Source organism: Chiroxiphia lanceolata, chromosome 9 (assembly GCF_009829145.1).
Source record: "Chiroxiphia lanceolata isolate bChiLan1 chromosome 9, bChiLan1.pri, whole genome shotgun sequence".
Taxonomy (NCBI): domain Eukaryota; kingdom Metazoa; phylum Chordata; class Aves; order Passeriformes; family Pipridae; genus Chiroxiphia; species Chiroxiphia lanceolata.
In genome coordinates, this window is record NC_045645.1 from 16,039,447 (window position 1) to 16,059,863 (window position 20,417).

Below are 20,417 nucleotides of genomic sequence, written 5' to 3' on the forward strand. Positions count from 1 at the left end.
CTGAAAGGCTTTGGGGCTCAGCTAGGCCAGGGTACTAGTCACAGCACCTCCCCTAGTCATTCCCTGTTTTCTATTCCCAATCCCATCGTGTCATCCAGACTTCCAGAAATAGACAGCTGTTCCCATTTGAGTAGTCCTGATGTGGAATACAATTTAAACCCAAGACACCAACCTTCTAATCCTTCAGGGAGTTTTTCCTTAGGTGCATTTTGGGTCTTCCCTCTTGCACCAGAAACATCCTAGTCCAGACACAAGCTGCAACTATTCTGTGCAGCTGCTTCTTGTTATCAAAAGAGTTCCTGCCTATGTGTGAAATGAAAGCTAGTTATAAAAGAAGAGAAAAATCCATGCCAAGTGGATTCCCTGGGGTTGGGCATGAGGCTGTGGGACTGTCTTAAACCCGAGGAGGTTAATTTCTGGTTATGCAAACAAGCTCTGGATGGAAAATGTTGCCTGCTGAGGCTCGCTACTCCCACCACAACTAATGTGTAGAAACTTGGTGTATGTGGAGGCTGTGTCTCTGAGAAGTATTGTGATGGACCACTGTCAGTGCAGGAAACCTACAAAAAGTGGCATGGTCAGTGGTCAGTCAGGCTGTTTTCAGTGGATTTATTATAGATTTAGTAACATTTCATTGTTATTTTATATATATTCAGCTTTACTAGTTAGTCATCCAAGCAAAGTGGTTTGCAATGGAAGCTACTGCAGCTCAGGAGGACAATGTATATGAGTACCAGCAGAGCTCATGCCACGACAGCTCCAAGCATAGGGTTGTGTAGTTTGAAAGGGAGGGTACCTGTCTCTCACCCTCTGTTGCACTAACTTGAACTTGTTTTGCAGTGGAACTCATACAAAAAAGATATGTATGGCTGTTTTTGAAGTGTAAAGGCAAAAGAACTTGATAGCACAAGGACAAAGGCACAAACACACTAGAAAGGGTGGGCAAGAAGAGTTTAAGGACAGGTTCAACAACACATATTCAGATGGGAAGAAGACATTCTGCAGTAAACACAGGCAAGACAAGCTGTTCTGTATAGGGGGAGTGGGGGAAAGTGGGGGGGTTGGGGAGTTGAGGGTAACAGCACAGAGACAAGGGTTTTTTCCTGAGGTTTGGAACTAAAGGAGAGAAATTTGGTATAGGGAAAACCAGTAATATAGAGCTGCCAGTCTCCTCTAGGCCAGTATTGCCACAAAATGCTGTTTGGAAACTAGATAGATATGAGAAGCTTTCTCAAATACTGGGAATCAGGAAAGAATGGTCACAAAGCTAGCTTCAAATGTATTCAGGATGCTGTTCAAATGGACAGGAGGTTACAGAGCTGGAAATCTGGAGTCCAAATGTATGGATAACAGCATAGCACAGTGTGCAAAAAAAAGAACATGCAAGAAAACTGCAAACAAGCTTAAAAAACACTTGGTAATGTACTGATCTCTGAGTCCAGAGGTGTCACTACAAAATAACGAAGTGTCACCTCACTTTTCCTAACTTGAGAACACACATGCAAATTACTCCAGGCTGCATTAACAAGCACGTGTGGACCTGAGACTACAGAAATGTATAACACGTGCCAACCTAGCAGCCAAATGTGGGCTCAAAAGTCACAGAGGGTAGGGGAAGACTCCATTAAGCTATGAGGCCTTCTTGTTAAGAGATGAGCAAAATTGGGAAGCACAAGAAAACTGTTAACGTTTTGCTGAGTTCTCAGATCTGAGTCTGTTACATTAATGTTTGAAGTAAAATAACATGATTTTATAATATGTTTCCAACTAGTCATTTGACAGCTTTCCACAGATGGTCTGCAGTATGCATAAAAATATAATACAAGTGGAAAATTCCTTGCCTTTATAGCATCCTTATGTGCTCTCTCATGTGCACACCTTCTGCATTCCTGCAGTAACAGTTTTAAATGTTACAATTTTGTGACCACGGGTGATTTTGTGGTGGTGAGACAAGGCTGGAGAAGTGGAGGCCAAAGAAACGGAGCAAGAAAGAGTGATGCTCCCAAAAGGAAAACAGAGTCCCTTGGACACGCAAGGGACTTGCAAGGAAAAGCAAGGGGGTCAGTGAAGATGGCGTTAGCATATAGGAAAGGGTAGGAGTTGGCTGAGATGCAAGGTGGAGAAACACCCATCAGGAGTGGGGACCAGCACAGCTGTAGATGTGAAGCCTTTTGGCAGAGGACATGGTCTCCAGAAGGTCCCCCAGGAGACATTTGTGTCCTTCACATGGGAGGAAGGAGTAGACAGAGGTGCTGGAGACTCCCATGTGGAGAGAGCTGGCCACAGATGTAGCAAAGAAGGAGGAACAGTGTGCCTGAGATGGGCACACTGGGACACCAGCATCCTGCTCCATGGGTATGTGTGGAAAGAAAAGTGACAGCAGAGAGGAAAAGCAAGTCCGTGAGACAGGAAGGAATATGACTTCAAAGGGAATTTGCAGTAAATGGCATCAGAAGTAGCAAGACAGCCAGGAGGATGGGGATGGAGAAGTGAGAGGCTGTGAAACTTACTGGTGCAAGCACTGGGATAAAGGTACAGACCAGGGTTGTTAGTCTGAGGGTGGAGTTAGCTGTGGTGCTGGCTGGAATCTCCTATTCAGAGGACAAGGAAGAAGAAAGGTGAGTAAAGGTGAGATTTGGGGACAAGGATTGGTTATAATGTGCTTACCTTGGAGGGCTTGATGAAGTGAGATTTTGAAGAGGTAAAGGATTGAGTATGGCTAAAGGAACAAACTGTTAGGAGGTAGGAGGAGACACAGTTTCTGGGGTATTTGGATAATCAAGAGCAGAGAATAGGAAATGCTGTTGACTGTGTAAGAGCCAGGGAGGGTGCAGGAGAGGGGCAAGACTGGCTCGGACACAGGAGAAGGAGAACTGGGAGAGAAGATAGAGCAAGAGGCGCTAGGGAAGAGCACAGAAGATGTCACTGGTAGGAAGATAAAGAGGGGGAAATGGTACAGCAGTGCAACAAAGCTTTGTATGGCTGAGGAGTGCAAGAGAAAAGTGGGTGGGAATCAGAAAGCAGAGTTAGTGTGAAGGTGGAAAGGATGGAGAGATGGAATTATTCCAAGGTGGGAGGGAAGGGGAGAGACAAATGAATAGGCAAATTATAACTAATGCAAGAATTAGCTGCTACAGCAGTAACTGAATTGTCACCCAAAGAAAGAGGATGAAGCAGGGAGTCTGTGAGCGAGAGGGTGGTATGATCAGGCTGGCAGAGGAGCAGAGGGGGGGCTGAACCCAGTGGGGGGGCAGAGGCAGCTGGCAGGGAGCAGCAGGAACAGATGCTGGGGCTGACGTTCCTATGGTAACACACGAAGTTTAATGCAACAAGTGTAGCAAAGTGGTGGCGTTAGCAGGGGACCGCTCAGTTCATTTCCATGTCATGCTCCTCAGGATGGGAGTGGAGCCATGCACCATCCCTGGCTACCAAGGCAGCAGAGCTCAGCCTTCAGCCCCTGCAGAAACCAGCACAAGTTACTGTCACGTTTTGAGGCCAGGCCCCCCCACTGCTGAGAAATGGATGTCCTGTGCTCTGTTTCCTCAATCCCAGGCATCTCAAAGCCCAGCAGAGCGAGAGCTGCTGAGCATATTGCCAGCAGCAGGGTGTGTGCATGCTATGAGGGGGCAGCTCTGCAGCATGTGGCCTCTGCAGGGGGCGATGGAGGAGCGGGCATCCCCCTCCCATCCCTTGTGCCCATGTGCCATGGGGCTGGGGGCTTAAATCCCTGGCTCACCGTGGCTTGGGGCAACTGGCACATAACCTCCAGGCACCTGCAGTGTGTGGGGCTGTCATAGCACGAGGCCAGTCTCCTTACACCAGGCAGAAAAAGCGTGTGTTTTTTATAGGCTGGGGCCTTATTATTGTTTCTTCACTCATTAATTTTTGGCAGAATTTTCCCTTCCTCTCCTATAGTATCTCCTGTATTTAATTGCTTTGGGTCTGCAGCTACTCTGCAGCATTATGCTCATGTCCTACGCTAAACAGCTGGAGACAGAGTACAAAGGCCAATTCTTCTGTTCAAAGAAGTCGTCTCCTAACGCGCTGACAGAGAGAACATCCCTGCAGTGTGTCGAGCAAGGATGCTGCTCCTTTTCCCTTTACGAGGAGACAGCTGGCAGGAGGAGGCTGACCCTGACAGGCCATGCTGTTCGGGCTGCTCCCACCCCAGGAGCCGCCTGTCTGAGCAGATCTGCCAGCTGCGCTTGGCAGTGCAGCTGCATCCGACAGCAGAGGGAGCTCCGGGAAAGGAAGAGGAGCAGGCTAAGCCCGGCAGGAGCAGCCCCGGGAAGGAGGGAGACGGGCTGGGCTTGGGCAGAGGCTTTGCTGCACTAGGTAAGGAGCTTTTAACAGCATAAAGGGGGAACGGGGCCTGAGAGAGGGAGTAGTTGAAAAGCAGCCACCATGGAAATGAAATGCCAGAAAATCTGTAGGTATAAGAAGACAAGAAGGAGACACGAAAAAGAAGTGTCTGGGTGCTCTTTCTCTTGTAAGATTTAAGACTTAGGCTAACTTCAGGGTACCTGGTGCTAAATAGCTGTTAGGAGGAGGAGCGTATCTTAGTTACTTGGAGAGTGTTTTCAGTGTATCTAAATGCTAAAAAGGTCTGGCTCCATTTTTTTTCCAAGGAGAATGCCCCGTGTTGAACACAGTTCTCAAGTCAAATTAATTTCAGAAAGTTTCAGCGACATTTTGAGAAACTCTAGTGCCATGAATTCACACCAGCATCAAAGCAAAGCATTGAATATGCCTTTGTGGCAGTGTAAATGCACCCGTTGGAAGTTGATGGCCATTTCTGTCACACTGGGGATGACAGCAATACCAACTAGCCACATCACAGCCCCTACAAAGCCAGAGTGTGGATATGATTCCCTAGCCACAGAATCTGAGCAAGAAAATAAATATTCTCGTCTTCTCATCCCTTGTTCCCCGTGGTCCTGGGTGCAGCACAAGAATGGGCATGATTCATTCTACAGTCGCCGGGCAACCCAGGGGAAAACTGCCTGCTAATTTCAGTTTTTGATGTCAGAACGTATAATTAACCTGACAAAGCAAAATGTTATTTTGAGTTAAGGCATGATCAGACCTTCCTTCTCCCTGTACCTATTTCCAAATGGTGATAAAAAAACTTGAAGGTATTTGAGGCTGGGGGAGATAGATGTTTTGTGGTGGCTATACAATTTTGGCAGTGTCCTGTAATACATAAAAATATTACCAGTGCTTTCCCCAGTTAATTTGTATTCAAGGTAAACACAGAGAAACAGAATGATTGGGACATCACAGTAACCTTCTTCCCTGTCACTGCATGTGTCCAATACTCTTCCCTTATATAAGTCTTTGGAACAGGAGATGAGGCAGGTTTAAATAAGCATGCTGATTGCCACAGTGGCTGTGGATAGGAATCATAGGAATACTTGGAATCTTTAAGGTATGTAATGTTAGAGTGGATAGTGTGATGCTAGATTGACAGTGGATATTTAATTGTAGAAGCTTTAGCGACTGGAATACTTTGGTTTGCTGTCATTGTATTTGAAAAAGTATTGAGAAGAGGATTTTAGAGGTGAAGCTATATCATGTTGTTGTTATGTTTTCCCTTGGGTAGAATCTCTAGAATGGAGCGATTGATTTTGTTTGATCTATAATTTGTACACATAACTAGCAGAATATGCTGCAGTTAATGTGAAAAGATTAATATCATTTCAAGCAAAATCAACTTTTTTTAGTGCTGTGCTGGCAAGCCTGGGTTCTGTAGGCTCCCAGGCACAAAAAAAAAGCAGCCCTTTTGCAGTTCTTGAGGTGAGAAAAGAGCTCCAAGTCCCTCTGGGTCCCTGATTAAGGAGCTCCATTTTAAAATAAGAGTTCTATGCTCTTCTTCTACAGAGTGAATGGTGGTTTCTTTGCTCCATGGCAAAACAGGAAGGCAAAGAGAAGATGCAGCATGTAAGAAATTAATGATATATTATTATTCTCTTATCCCTTTTTTTCTGCTGTTTTTGCCTGGTCTTCCTCAACTTTTGGTGGAGTTTTTGTATGATCTAGCTGGGTGAGTCCTTAATCTTCAGCCATTTGAATGACTGGAGATCAGTCATTTGCAGGCTCTGAGCATTTTGGTCCCACAAACGTTCCTTCTTTTTCCTCCTGCTGCTCAGAAATCTTTGTCCAGCTGTGCACCTCATTACATCCTTGTGGCTAGGCTATTTTAAGAAAACTTCTTCTAAAGGAGTAACAAAATCAGCAAGCTCTAACTATTGTACCTGTGTGATTGGGAAGTAAAGGTTAAGTGCTAGCACAGGTATAGCTCAGTACTCTGAAGATAACTGTTTTGCCATTTCTTTAAAGACCACCATTGTCCTAGATCCAGGTAGGGCACTTAGGGTTTGTGTCAAGCCATTTGCACATGGAGCCACAGCCATTTCACTGAGAAAACCACTTGAGATCTGAAGGGGGAAGAATAGCTTTCAGGCATGATTTGAAGAAAGAAATAACAGACTGATATGTCCCAGGGGGAGGCAGGGAAATTGTTCTCATGAACAGGGCTGGACAAACTGACAGCTGAAAGCTTCTTTTGGTCTTACCCTGCTAATTCTGATTATGACAGGTTTTTAATTTTTATTTCCTATTCAGTCTTCATGCTTTTTTAGTGTTTGTGGAAACCATGATGAGCAGAAGAGGTAGATAACAGAAGTAGTAAAGTGCAAAATTAGGAAAATAGGAAGAGCTAAGTAGATTAAGTGGACCAACACAAACTAACCCCCTCCTCCCAGCCCACTGGCTCTAAAGATCTGAAGGTACTCAACACCTCGGTGGTGGTTCTTACCTGGTGCACTACTGAGCTGGGATCTGAGTATGAAGATGCTGTGTTAGCAGGCACTACATTTGACTGACACAGGCTCTATTTGGGTTGATCAAGCAATGCACAATCTTATTCCTGCTTCTGCCAAATTAAAGTCCTGCTCAGGCAAGCTGCAGGGGTGAAGGGCAGGTTTGCCTGCAGCACAGCTTCCTGCCTTCCTGCCATGCCTCCCTTCCATCTCATATGATGCTGTGTGTTTTGTGAATTTATAGTCCTTTATTGATAAGTACAGAATGAAACAGATTTGCCATCTGATTTCATCCACTGGATGAAATGTGAGAACTCGTGAAAACTAGGTCTTCTGTGTAATCAGAAGCAGCCAGCATGTGTTGTTCCTTTGGTGAGCTGCAGCGTGATGACACGTGCTGCTTACAATGAACATCATCACGGCTGCTGCTCTTGTTTAAAAATACAAAGATACTTGCTAAGAATAAGGCCTCATCCCCCAAATCTCTGTTCCGTATTCAGACAGCCATATTGCACATTGGTGACTGCATTTGTATTATCACAAATTAAATAGAACTCGTGAGCACATTGTGGAGTTCTGGACATAATTAGAAGGGGGAAGAAACTGCTGTTTATCTAAAACAGCCATTCTGATGATGATTAAGATACAGAGACCCCTTCTCTTTTCAGCACAAAGACAAGGTAAGGAGTGACTTTTTTCCAACCAGGAAGTTCAGAAGCTGGGAGAGTCCCAGCTCTGGAGCAGAACAGGCTAGCTCGCAAGGCCTCCACAGAGGCTGCTGTGCCGGGTGTTTGAAAATAAGCATAACAGCTAAGTGTCTTCAGGAAAAGTGATAACACAGCATGGTAGGGACAAAGTTTTGCAATGCTCTTTATAGTGGAAAAACATGCTTTTTTGCTTCAGTATCTTTATTAGTAAAATGGTAGTTAAAGGAGGATTGTCTGACGTAACTTAGTTGGACTTTTGAAAGCTTTGACATTGTATCCTAGTGATGGGGCAGACTGAGCTGCAGCAGTCTTGCAGTGCAGCATCACAGCCCTCAGGTGACAGGCTTTCTTCTCCTCTCTGGAAGAGCAGAGGCCCTGAACCCCTCACCCCATGGTTGACTCTCCATGCAACAGGCTCTCCACAGCCAGCTGTGGGCAAATGCAAAGAAGGTCCTTGCCAGCATCATCTGATTGCAGGGCAAAGAAACAGCTGCCAACACATTGCCTAATTTTGCCTGGAAAGTCAGCCTCAGTGCTGCTGTGGCAGGGTGCGTAGTGCAGAGGGGGCACTAATGGGTGGGTGGGTGAGTGGATGGGAAGTGGCAGATCGGGGCTGACAAGTCTGACTGCAGCCCTAACCCCATCTCCCTGCCCATGTCCTAGATGAACACCACAGGTTGAACTGTTCAGCACTTAGAAACCCTTTTCTTGAGAACAGGTGGCCAATAGCCAAGTGAAATGACTCATGCATCCTCCTCCTCATTTAAACTGGAGTCTTCCCCTTCAAGCTTTGCCCATTGCATGAAGCCAAATTGCCCTGTTTCTGGAGAAGGGAAAGCCGGTTCCCTGACTGTCTCTCTCTTCTATGTAGCCATCCGCACTTCTTCCCAAGTAACTACCTCATTTACTTCTTAATCATAGAATCATAGAATAGTTTGAGTTGGAAGGGACCTTTAAAGGTCATCTTGTCCAATCTACAATATTAAGATTCCCCTTCATCTTAAATTTGCTTGGGAGAAAAATTTATCAGCCTACTTGAAGCCAGGACTGAAATACTTCCTAGTATGGAATTTCCGCACTGTTTTCCGAGAAACCACTGGCACTCTCTATTTTTGGCACTATCTCTTCCTTATGTTCACCTTCTGCTGGTGTCCCTTTTACACCTGGCTCCCTTGGACTGAACTTGGACACCCACTGGACAACGTCAAGCAGGCATATCTGAGATGCAAAGGACAGCTGTTTGAGTGAAAAAGAAAAGAACTGGAAATCATGTCAGAATAAATTATCAGCTTTCAGCCTGGCCAAAGCCATAACTCTGTTGGAGGGCTGATTTTTCTGAAATTTTTTAATTATATGCAAATGGGGACAATAATAAGGTTGAAAAATATGACATATTTGGCTAGTCAAGGTTATGGAATTTGAAAAATTGAAACTAAAATGCAGTTGTAAAAACAAACAGGATTAATTTATCCTGTGAGGCATATGGCTGCATTGCTATTGCTTCTTAATGTAATCACTAATTCAGTCCTCTGAGCCATAGATCAAAATAACAATATTAGCTTATTTTAATTGTAAAGGGCCAACGTCAAAACCATGCAAGCAGAAAGAAGCCATTTCCCCCCACTGCCTCTGTTTTTCTGGCATCTCCTTTATTACATGGAGTAACTTGGAGCTGGCTGATTTGTACTTCTGCTGAAACAACCCTATAGACTATAGCAGGATAACAGAACAGCTGGTATGTATATTTGTCCCAAGTGGAGCTCTTTCAGGTTTTTAACTCCCCTCTTCTCTCTTCCGTCCCACCTCAGCATGTCTGAGGTGATCAGAGCCAGAAACAGCAATCGAGAAAGAGCTGGCCAAAAGCACTCAGGCTTGAGCCCGGAGAAGACCAAACCCGAGACAGTGGGGGAGGTCTTTGCTAGAGAAGTTTGAAAGGGAGGAACGTAAAGAGTTTTAAATTAAAACTCCTTTGCATTACCTTTAAATCCATATCAAAACAAGGAAAAAAGAAACCAAAACAAACAAGTAACCCAGCATATGTTCTGTAGGAGGTAAGTTCTTCACACTTGTGTTTGCCCAGTCAGAAAGGGAATCTTAATTGGATCTCTGTCTGCCCAGTTCCAGGTGTCTTCTCTCTCAACTCCCCAGAGCTATTTGTTTGTTTTGCTGGTGTGCCTCAGCTTGGCAAAGTGTCTTGATTGCTAAGTGAATGTAGATTCAGCCAGCTCTGACCAGCTCTGGCATCTGAAAAAATCCTTTTTCTTCCGCTTGAATTTCTCTGCCAGCTGCCTTTGAGTCAGGATTTCCCAGCCAGCAGCTCTTGTTATTATCTGTTTTCACTTGCCTTGATGTTTACCAGATTGGACTGCTTTTATCTCTGTAAACCCTCCCTCAATGTGGAGCCCCAGGATTACACACCCTATGTGGCTTGGTCACTGGGTCAGAGCAGAAGTAAATAAATAGATAATAAATTCACCTTATTGAAGAAACAGTGAGGTCTAAAATGCTGGCCAAAAATAACGTAAGTGATGATGATCTCAGGGAAGAAAATAACCAAAAGGCCAAATGAAGATATTAAAAATCAAAGCTGAAAATAATTGACAGCTCATTAGACTAAATTTGAGCTCTGCTAAAATTCTCCACCAGATGAAAACTCTGGTATGAAAATAGTGCTGAACAGCTGAGAGCAGGACAAGCTGGCCTGATTTTCTTTGGTCTCAGAAGTGAATTGCTGCTAAGAAGTGCTTTTATTTGTAACCTTAGATACATCTAACAGTCATTTAGACCAGAAGGTCTGATTAAAAATGCATCTAAAAATATAAAGAGGAGATTCTCAATCTTTAAAGGGCCATAAAACTATTCTGAACAAGCACCAAAAGATCAGTTCTCATCTCCAGTTCCTAGAAATCATGGTGAGGAAATAAAATTTGGAAAAGATGAGTTTTAGGGGTTTTTGTTTGTGTTTTTTTTTTTTTTTTTTTTTTTTTTTTTGTGTTTTTTTTAATTCCATTCTTGGTCAAGACCAACGTAGTTTCGAACATAATAGATTACACCCAGTTCTAGTTAAAGACATGCAGGTCTGGTCAGTTGTCGGGCCAGTGTTCCACAAGTACTTCAGTATATCGGTGTTTTTTTCAGTTAAAGGAGGAAAAAAGTTTCTAATGGATTTTGAGGTGAGGATCAGGGTCAGTTCGGCTTCCTCAGCCCGCTGTGTTCAGCCTCTGGAGCCGCCGGGGAGGAATCAGTCCCTGCAATCCCAGCGGTGCCGCCCCCCGCCCAGGCTAACACCGCCTTCGACTTTCTGGTTCCCTCAAGGGCTCAAGGCAGATACAAGAAAATTAACTTTTTTCTCCCTCCCGGTAATATTTTAGTAATTAAACCACGCAATTTCAACTTGTCGCTGTTTTATTCACCTCACGCACTAGGTTTCATTTACCTGCACAACGAAAACAAACGCCTGGCTTTGCCACGAGGCGTTCTCGCTCCCGCTGCGCCCCGCGGACGCCGCCCGGCGTCCCCGCACGGGAACTCACCCCCCGCTCGCCCCGTCGCCGGGGGCGCGGGGCCCGCGGCCACCTGAGCGCGGCGGCTGCGCGGGGGGCGAGGGGCGGGCGGGGCCGGCCCTGCCCGGCCCTCACATGCGCGGCGCCGCGGGAGCCATTGGCCGCCGCCCGCCCGTCCGGCCCCGCCGCCGCCGGCAGCCGGTGCTGTCCGCTCGCCGAGCCATGCGGGTGCGCGTTGCAGGGCGCTGGTAGGAGCTGCCCGGAGCCCATCCCGCCCCGCCGCCCCCTGCTCTGCCCGCCCGCCGCCGCCCGCATGGCAGCGCCGCGGCAGTGACCGCGCGGAGAAGGTCTGCGCCGTGCGCACGGCTCGGCTCGGCCGGGCGGCTCTCGGGGTCCGCAGCCCGCGGAGCTGTCCCTGAGGTGAGGCGGGCGCGGGGGGCGGCGGGCAGGCGGCGGAGGGGCCGTGGGGAGGGGGCGGCATCGGCACCCGCACCGCTCCCTCCCCGCGCTTTCCGTCACGCTTCTCTTTTCCTTTTTTCCTTTTTTTTTTCCTGCGTGCAGACCGGCCTGGGCTGGTTCGCTGGTGTTGCTGCCAGCGCCGGTGTGGCTCGGGGGCGCAGCTGCCGGTGGGACACCGAGGGGCGGCTGCGGCTCGTCGCGGTGCTTCCCGCGGGATGCGCATCCACGCAGGACGTGCCCGCATGTGCGGGGGGCGAGTGGCGACAGCGGGGCCGGCCCGGCTGCGGGTCTGGGAGTACAGCGTGCGGCTGGGGAATGCGGCTGCAACAGCGAGCCCCTTTCGAGGCCATTGGGGTGGGATCCGACCCGTGTGGGGGCCGCCAGCTGTGCGGCTTTTGTGTGGGGTCAGCTGTGCTTGGTGTTGCAGCACACGCAGATTAAACGGCCCAAGCCAGTCAATAAAGCACATCTTCAGGACAAAACCAGCCCTTGTCAGATAGCCATCTCTGTTTCGTCCAGGCGCGTCTCCTCCCTTCCCCCTGCTCCCCAGTACGTGGCAATACCGACTCCTGCTCCTTTAGGATCCCTGAGCCTGGCACAACAGCTCCTGTCTTGCAGCCTCCATTTCTCCCCCGTCCCCGTTACAAGTGCTGCCAGTGCTCTTAAACAAATACGAATTCAGGCGCAGGCGGCTTGTGACTTGCCCAGCATCCTTTAGGGAAGCTGGTCTGCGGTCACTGGGGGGATGCAGGCTCTACGTGTGCTGTACGCCAGCAGCCCGTGGCAGTTTCTCATCTGGACGCTCCCAGTGTGTAAGAGCCATGAGGTAGGTTACTCAGACTTGAAAATGGAGGACGGTAGTGGTAACCAGCCTGTTGTTTGGTGGAATAAGTCTTAGCAGTACTTCCTGTAATGGTGGTGCTGAAAGTGATGTTTACTTGACTTAGCTGCTGGTGCAGAGAGCACTTTGGGGTACCTGCTACTTATAAGTCAGTTACAGCTTTACAAAACCCCCAAAACTAGAGAAGCATATTGGGTTTTTTCAGCATTATGTCTGTCAGCCATGATAGGAAAGGATCATCTTTTCTGCCTCTAAAATGGGGCAGGTGGGGAATGGCTGTGCCCCCTTGTTCGTGAGAGGGCTTAATTTGCAGAAACAATGCTGAGATTTTAACCCCAGAGCTCTGAGCTATCAAAAAAGCACTCTCTTCCCAGATGGTGTAGCTGAGTACCTTTCTCTGTGTTGGTTTATTTTCTTACTTTTTTTATTTCTGTTTTGTTTTTTGTTTTTATTGGTGGTAGTGGTTTTTGTTCCCCCTCCCCTCTTCCTGCAGGCAAAGGAAAACCCCTTTCTTCAAACTTAGGGTAAAGATTGGTATTATAGAAGGTTAGTCTTGTGTTATTGGCTCTTGATTGTCATCTTAAATTAATTCAACAAGTCTTACTCAGAGGCCAGGATCCTATTCATTCTTTGTGCCTTACAAATGCCCTATAAGCCTTTTATTGTTGGTTGAAACTGATTTATGAGGTCCTGACCCAGGAATATACTACCATAGCTATATTTTCTTTACTATACCCAATTTTCTCCTGTGTGTCTAGGCAAGCATTGCATTTATAGTATACTCATGCTTCTTATAGTAAACTTGTATCTTGCCTAGTGTGAAAAAACACTTGTCTGTTTTTTGTTGTGTGTTGCACATAATAGCAGGGAATAATAAATAGATGCTGCTATTTGCAATTGTGATTACTTTGATGCAAAGATTCAAAGTTTACAATGGCTAGGTGAGATAATGAGAGGAGCAGCATTAAGCTGTCATTTCTTTTGTAAGATCCAGGTATGCACAATAGATATCCATCCCAGTCCTGACATCCTTGAGGGGACAGTAATCTGCCCAGTGTGTTCAGACCTGGAGAAAGAATTCTAAAGCAGCAGTACCAGCAACTGAGAAAGTCTGCACGCTGCCGTCACAAGAAGGTAATTATTAATAGGACCCAACCTGTATAATAACAGTGCAAAGAGAGTGAAAGCACTCAGGAAAGATTAACTAGTGTACATTGCACTGACTGACGCATAGCCGTACACATGAAATATTGTTCTTGTAATCCAGTTTTTTCTTAGCCCTGTGTGCCTGTTGCCTCAGACAAACCTCCTCTCGCGTAGCAATACGTAAGTGGTGCTACAGGGGTATGACAACTGTGCCTCCTATGTATGGACACTTTTCATGACTGCATGCTTGGATAGGGAGGAAGCGCTTGCAGCTGTGTGTGTTGTGGCTTGGTGCAGTTTATTAGAAGTGACTATTGAAATTTCCTGCATTTAAGTTGGTTCTTTTAAATTCTCTAGGTCTTCCCATTCCTTCTGTGTATTGAGGTCCCATTCAAAGTCTGCTAAAGCCAGTGGGAGTAAGTGGCTTTTGAATCAGGCCCTGTACGACTGCCTGAGTTTCTTTCCCCCGGTGTGTTTTCTTATAGCACCAGCTGCTGTGTCAGGTCCTGCTTTTGTGGTATACTTGTGAGTTGGCTTGGGATGCCTTACCGGCAGAGTGCTGACTCAGCACATCAGCCCAGGGTCTCCCTTTGCACCTCTAAGAGCTAGAGAAGGGTTTTGATACAGGTACATGGATACTGTGATCACTGAGGATGAATTCACGTTCTGAGGCTTAAAGCATTTTATCAGTGTGTAGCTGTTCACGGCTGTTTTGCTGAGAAGTAGCTTGAGTCACAAATGGAGGAACATGATAGAACTCAGTAAACAAGTTTCTCAACTGAGTGAAAAAAAAAAAAAGGGAGTTCCAGAGTTAGTATTTTACAAAATAATGAACTCTAAAGGTTTTTCATTTCCTTTCAAAAAAGCAGTCTTTATCTTCTAATTAATTCATAAAGTTGCTGTAGATCCCTAAATATTCATAAAACACAATTAACAGTATTTGTTATACTGAAATGTTACATATAATAACATAAAGCGTAAAGAACAAAACATTTCAGTTTCTGCTGCTTAAATTTCTCCATTTCTTGCTAGCATTGAAATGAGGCTGCACAGTTCTCCTTTTGTTTTCTTTTTTTCATTTCTGTTTTATTTATTATGTCTCTTGGTGGTGGGAAGATTATATCCTAGCCAACATAAAAATAAAAAGCTATTGATGATTTAAGAAACACGGAAATATTTTTCCTCAGAAACCTTACGTTTAGATAAAGACTCGTCTGTGCTTTTGCATAACTTACATTTTAAACATTTTTTTTTCATAACGAGCAGTGAAAAATCTGTGAACTTCACCATGCAGAGACTTATGTCCACGATTAATTTTCCACATATGTATAGTTTCATGGGTACACACAACATGCATAAGGCTCTCTAGGGTTGCAGTAAAGTTACTTGATCTTGAAAGTGTTTATTGTTGGCCGTGATTTTGAGGTGCTGTGGACCTACACAGGGCTGAGATATGAAGAAGGTTGTTTGTGAAATACAGTTTTCTAGCAGTTACCAGCATTATATTTTGTAGGAGAGATTGTAATTAGTATTTCAAAGTTATTCTGTACCTCTCACCTTGAGAACACTTTGAGCTATATTTTTAAAAAGTTTGACTTGCTTACATTGGGGATGGGTTTGGCTAAAGATCTTTTGGTCTGAGCGAATTGAATGCAATTTTCTTTTAGCTGTATAATAAAGAATAGGTACTGATTGCTTGCCAAATGATTTTTCCCCTCAGAGATTCCAAACAAATTTAGGACGTAACAAAGCCAGTATTTCTAGTGTTTAACTTCTTGAGAATCATCTTGGCTTTGGCATGTTAAAAAGAAAAGTGCGTCACAAGTCAAGCTGGCACTCACTAATACCATCAGTAGTACTAATTTCCACATTGTTAATTTGAACTGACACTGCTTCAATCTTTCTCTCACCGCAAATTTATTTAATTAAAAAAATTGAAGCTCTTCTCACTTATTTCTATGTTACTTTCGGTTGTATTTTTCCAGTCTTGCAAGAACAGGTTCCTGTCCCCCTTCAGGAGATGGATAGGTAGAGAAGCTAAAAGACATTCATGTAGCAGCTGCCAGAGTGTTCAGGGAGATAACTTTGGAAGGAGAAAGTTTGTTTTCTTGGAATCAAGCCAGCAAAATGCCACTTTTGCCCAACACTTGGAAGAAAGCAGTAGCATGGGAAGAAAGTATGGCTGCACCAAGGAGTCATTTGTTGGAGCCATTTAAGAAGAAACACCTTCGTTTTTCTTCTTCCTCCTCTTCAAGTATAAATCAGGATACAAAAACACATTGTTCATGTAGCCTCTAAACCAATTTTCCTTCTTTCCTCTTGAGCTCTTTCCTCAGAAGTGATTTGTCCTGAGATTGAAGTAGTTGTGATATTCAAGACTTGAGAAGCAATCATGGTGTGAAATACAGCCACCCTTAGAGGCAGAGGAAAGATAGTTGTTGCTGAGATTTTTTCTTTTCAGAGGGTCTTTTGTAGTTGAAGGTAACTCAGATTAAGAAGCAGAAAAAAATAACCGGGCTGAAAGCATGTGGCAGTCAGTAGTGGGTGAGGATAGTATTTGCCTTTATTCATCGTGGTCTTCCATTTTGTATTGTGTGATCAATAGAAGAAGAAATGATCTGGTTCTTGTGATCTGCCTTGCTTCTTGTTAGTGTTAAAAAAAAAGCACCCTCTGTGTATACGGTCTTTTTGTCAAAAGTTAGTCATCTCAGGTGTTCTGTCTTATGAAGGTCTCCTTTGGAGACCAGAAAGTTGCAGTGGAAGATTTCTCAGACCCAAGGGGTGGGCATAACAGGTCATCAGATGCTGTTGTTACCTTTTTCCAAACAAATATCTTTTTAAACTGTTTGCTGTGCATATAAATGTGGAGAAAAAATTTGCACAGTTCCCAAACTGGAGTTTTAAAATCTCTCTGTTCACTTGCTCAGGATTTTTCTGTCTAAGTCACATCTCCTGATGATTTCCACTGAATGATTAGACCGTGGATGAGGCTGACTAAATACAGATGTCTGTTTCTTTATTAGATGTCTCACCTGTGACACTCACGTGGAGCTTATAAATACAATGAGACCATCTACTGGAGACCAGTGATAATCTAGATGAACCCTGTCCCTGGATTCATTATGTAAAGATACACAGAGAAAGGAAAAAGCCAAACATGAAGGCTCTTTGTAGCCCTTGTGATAAAGCAGGCTCCTACCTGTCCCCATGTAACCTGATGGCTACAAAGCCTCAACCAAGATGTAGGGTTGTCCTTTTTCCTCCTTTGAACTTCATTCTTTACAAGTCAGCACTGAGATAAGTTTCTCTGTAAAAGGTATTCCTGATTGCCCTCGAGTCCTACAGAAGCCAGGGCTGCCACACCTCTAGTGTTTTCAGGTCTGGCAAATGCCACAGATACCAACATGATTGCTAAAAACAGTGGGTTTTTTTATGTGGACTTTGTTTGAAGCACTTTACTCTTACTGTTGTGATTTTCCCAACCTGGGATTATAGCTCTAAGAAGACAAGTGTGTATGTGTATATGAATATGAGTTTGAATATTTGTTCTTCAGCTGTTGCAGGATAGGAAGGAAAGGAAACTTACACCCTTTCAGCTGGTGTGACAAGTTGTATAAAAAACACCGATGCCTGCAATTACTCTAGTACAGGCTTGCTGAAGCTGTGTGTGCTACAGATGGATATATTTTGATATGTGCACATAGAAAGTTGATTTTGTCATATTTTGTCAATAAAATGTATGGTTTGTTGTTTGTCTCAAATACACTGATTAAATAATCAAGCTTATACAACACTGATTTGTTAATCATTTAAAATGACCTTTCAGTTCAAAAGCTTCCTCTGCTAATATTAATATTTTATACGGAAGTGTTATGTAATAGACATTTTGTTGCCTTTGCAGTCCTGCACAGAGGAACACATTGTTAAGCTGATGTCATTTGGATTGTTCAGTATAAATTTGTTCACTAAACCAATGCAAATGTCAGTGAATAATTAAAAAAGAAGTCCATATTGAATATTTGTAAATGGTAGTTTGTGTACAGATCATGGAAAGGGAGGGTAGGAATTACTTTGGTCTGACAGTGTTTGCATTGAAACTTGAGTGAGAAGTGTTAGAGGTAGTGCAGTAGCTTGCTTTGTTTCCAAGCACCACTATGGTTACACACTTTCCACATGCATTAGCAATTGCCTTCATCAAAGATGCTTGGAGGAACCAGACTTCACGGTTAATCCGACTGGTGTTTAAAAATACAAACTGAGAAGTCTACATACAGGGTTCCTCTCAATGGCTGCCATCCAGAAACTTTTATGTACTTGCTTTCTGACTAATTAAATTAAGAAATAAAGCCTAATGTACCTAGCTTAGAAGAGGAACTAACAAAAGGGAAATGAAACTTTGCACTTGAGTTTTTAAAGTAATGTTTGCCATTTTATAACCCTTAGTAAATTTCTTCATAATTTTACCTCGTTGGCAAGGGAAGACTGGCTTGATAGTTCTGCTCCTCTCCTTTCCTATCCTTCTGACAATAAATCTGTAGGCTCTGCAAAAAAGGAAGTAGAGGAATGCGGAGACATAAATGCTTGTTGGCGCTGCAGAAAATGTGAGTTTAATCAGTGCTGGTGTTCCAATGGAAAGTAGATAAGAAAGTATCTAACAGTAGAATAATAGAGGAAAAGTGGCTCTTGGAAAAAGGAGTGGACTGAGTGAGAGACAAAATAGTATAAATAATAAATCAGGAAGATGAAAAATACACTGGTTTGGACAAGATTCTATTTCCAGTGTTTAAAATTTGTGTTTACACTATGTTTATTTTTAATGTAAGTTGCTTTAGGATGTACCTAGATTTAAAGAGTGTCTTTATTGTCATTGATCAGTTTAACCCAACCAGATTTTAAAGAAAGAAACACTAGGGCCAGAGTTACAGGAGAACAAAGATAGTAAAGCCTGAAAATAAAAACATGAGAGGGATGCAGAAATACAAAAGAAAATAGTAACAGTGTGGCAGAGAAAAGGAGATAATAAAATTGTTGAGGTAAGTGTGAGAAAATATAAAAATCATAAAGCATGAGGTTCTATATACTGTTCTGCATGTGGAATGTGTATGAACTCTGTTTGTTTGACTGAGAGCGTCTCATCCTAGAAACGCCGCTTTCACGCTCAGAGTGGAACGGCCAAGTTCTCCCAGTTTGCACTCAGTTTGAAAGCCTGTTGCAAAATAATGCAGACCCCTGTGTTCATTACAGCAAATGTGATGGGTACCTAAAGCTTATGGGTTGAATTGGTACAAGCCTGGTTTTGATTTCCGGTGCCTGATTTGTATTGTAAAATTGTGGTCTGTCCATGTGCACAGTGGCCCGGAGCAGCCTGGGCACAACCGGTGTGCAGCTGGTCAGTGCAAGGAGCAGAGTGCTCCTTCTCTGCTCTTCTGTGAATGAAGAGAGGATGATGGCCTTCTACACTCTGATAGCTGCTGATTCTGTCACCTCATCCGTGTTAAGACCTCTTCAGTGTCTGATTATTTACCTACCTGCTGTCTGAACTTGCAAGATCTTAGATCTGGCTTGCTATCTGCTAAAGAATGTAATACCAGAGCTACCAGCAGCAGCCCCCCTCTTCTTATTGCCTGTGGGTCAAACACCAAGTTACGTGTAGAAGTTTTGCTTCCTTGACCAGCAAGGTTTGATTCCTTGATGTCTTGGTTATATTCCTGCCTTCTGCAGCAGAAGAGAGGAAGCAGGGAGAAGTTTGCACACAGCTCCTGAAGAGGAGGTGGCTACAAAGAGAAGGAAACACCCCCTGAAATAAAGGGGGTGTTGGGTGTCATGTGAAAAGCTGCAGTGAGGCCGTAGAGTGGGCAATGAACTTGGCAGATCCTGTAGGCTCCCGTGGAGTAGGAGCAATGCCTAAGGTGCTTTCATAAGGGACTGTAGTTTCAAGACCAGCTAGAGCAAATTTGAGCTTGTGCTACTGTTGAAAGAGGAAGTTCAGCTTTGGGCAAGACACGACACCTCTCGCAGGCACACACCAGGGGAGAGAGTGGGAATGTTAAGTACCAGGGTGGCCACAGATCAGCTTCAGCTGACTGCAAAACTTCACTCAGAGCTGGCAACAAAATCTGACATTTATCTGGTTAGGTTACTTTTGACAATACTTCTACAGTAGATTTCTGTGCTGGGGTTTTTCTTCTCTCTTGATGACATGACACTTTTCCTGTGTGGTGGTTTGTTGTTTTTCTTATGGAGTAGCAAAGGAGGAAGATGGTGTTTTAACTGAAGTGATTGTCAAATATCTACTGTTGTCTAGGTATTTGGAGATACACGTAGAACTGATAATTACTCAGTTGTGCTGAAATTAAACCTCTAATGACTGGAACTGCTTCACTTATTTAATTAGCTGAGATTGTTTTTTGGTTTTTTCCCCCAAAATCTCTACTTCTCCAAAATGCTGTGATTTTCCTTCTTCTCCTTTCTTTACAGAATTCATAATAATTTGCTCTAAGTGCATGGTTTGTTTTTTTCACTCTGTTAGCAATGATTGTTTCTCTGTTAAATGCAATCCCTGTTAAATGCATCAGAAGTATTATTTTCCTTAGTGGAAAAGATGTTTGATCAAGTGACTGTGCAAATGAAGGCAGCCTCATGTAGGCTACGGTATATAGGACGTGGCGTTTGGAGGTTGCACGTGTTATGCCTGAAGTGCCAAGTGCCTGGCTGTGATTCAGATAAAACTGGCACTGGTTGATGCCAACACCCCAGTGTGAATGGGGTTTAAGTCTTTCCCTATACTGTAGGGCCCTGAAAGAAAAGTATTGAAGGGAACGAGTGCCAAAGGGTACTAGGTTTAAATAAGGAGCACATGTATCACTTCTCTTTTATCTCCTTCATACCTACTGTTCCACATACTGACTAGACCAGTGTGTGTTTGTGTGTATTCTTGTAT

The 20,417-nt window shown here is 44.2% G+C and overlaps 1 protein-coding gene across 3 annotated transcripts in view; it reads left to right on the forward strand.

Annotated features, from left to right (window-relative positions):
- The first annotated feature begins 4,318 nt into the window (after window positions 1-4,318).
- Window positions 4,319-20,417, forward strand: part of LRRC8D (leucine rich repeat containing 8 VRAC subunit D) — a 58,793-nt gene continuing 42,694 nt past the window's right edge. For 2 of the 3 annotated variants that reach the window (XM_032697169.1, XM_032697170.1), the window contains exon 1: window positions 11,349-11,451. The gene's annotated coding sequence lies outside the window, so the exon portion shown is untranslated. Of the gene's footprint in view, window positions 4,336-11,348; window positions 11,452-20,417 lie in introns of those variants that run through there. The other variant, XM_032697171.1, reaches the window with a different exon arrangement.